Here is a 202-nt window from a genome sequence, read left to right as displayed (position 1 = left end):
GTGGCAAATCGATCTGGAATATCACTTAAACAATTCAGTGTATAACGTTACTGTAGTGTTAATTCTAAGTTTTTTTTTTATATTCCCTTAATTATGAAACTCATATTCACTCTTCTTTTTTTCTTCTCCTTTCTCTTGAGATTTCATTTTTATAAAGGAAAATTCTTTTGAATTTCCTGATGTATATATTGTAGTACTGTAT

The sequence above is a fragment of the Penaeus monodon genome, chromosome 32, assembly GCF_015228065.2.
Source record: "Penaeus monodon isolate SGIC_2016 chromosome 32, NSTDA_Pmon_1, whole genome shotgun sequence".
NCBI classification, from domain to species: Eukaryota; Metazoa; Arthropoda; class Malacostraca; order Decapoda; family Penaeidae; genus Penaeus; species Penaeus monodon.
Note: the sequence above shows the minus strand (reverse complement) of the source record.